A 1,148-nucleotide genomic window follows, 5' to 3' on the forward strand; every position below is an offset into this window, starting at 1 on the left:
GGGGCGGGGGCCCTGCCTCAATGTCCCTTAGGCCAGGGGTCTGAAGATGGAAGTCAAAATTAAATAATTCTTAAAAATAAAGCATGATACATGAAAGAAAAAATTTTTATTTATCTTCATTGATATAAAAAACTTCTGCTCTGTAAAAGATGCCATCAACAGAATGAAAAGGCAAGTGACAGACTGGGAGAAAATATTTCAGAATCACATATCTGATAAAGGACTTGTGTATCCCACATGGCCAACTGCAGTTTGAATCCTTGCCCCATAGGTTTGAAAAACACTCTGGGAGTATCTGCAAGTGTGCCTGAAATTCTCACAGGATTGAGAAATGGAGGAAAAGGGATTTCAGTGTGACCATACCCTAGTAGGGGTGGGTAGTTGTGCTTCCTAATCTTTTAGAGTTTTACAAATTTATTGGTATTTTAGTAAAGACATTCATTTCAGTAGTTTTTTCTCTCCCACCTTAGCCTTAGGTTAATACTTCATTAGAGTCAAGATAAGAATGTAGGAGAGGGATGTTATTTTAACACACAATAATAAGGACAAAAATGGACAGTTTGCCTACGTAACAGTTAAATTTATGTATCTTGATACAATTAAGTCATGTAAGAACTAATAGCTATGTACACATTTCCATTGTTTCACTTGGGGCTTATTCTAAAATTAAATGCAAGTGAGCAAAGTGTTAGGAATATACATAAGCTGCTTTTCTGGATTTATTACCTATTTAAAAATTCAGTGACTAGTTTCTATCAATGTAATAATCTGAAGCTGCCTCCAAATTTAACATTGTAGGAGTTTTCAGGGAAATCATTACACACTGTATGTTGTAGTCTGTGACCATACTTTTTCCCCAGACAACAGATAAATTTTTATTGAGCCTTTTAGTTTAAAATATGAGGTAAAAGGAAAAACAGATCTCAACTAATATTTTACATAGCTTTAGTAAAATATTTTAGACTTTAGGGATTTATAAGGGATTAAATTTTCAAAAGTTGAGATAAGTTATGAACAAATTTTAACTCCTTGAATTTTCCAATTGAGTCTTTCCTTACAATAGTAACAAGCTATAGTTTGTTACATAAGTTTCTTTCAAGGCCAAGTTTTATTGTTGTCCATGTCTTTAGATCTAAAGAACTGGTATT

This window comes from Tupaia chinensis, unplaced genomic scaffold (genome assembly GCF_000334495.1).
Source record: "Tupaia chinensis unplaced genomic scaffold, TupChi_1.0 Scaffold148768_1, whole genome shotgun sequence".
Taxonomy (NCBI): Eukaryota; Metazoa; Chordata; class Mammalia; order Scandentia; family Tupaiidae; genus Tupaia; species Tupaia belangeri.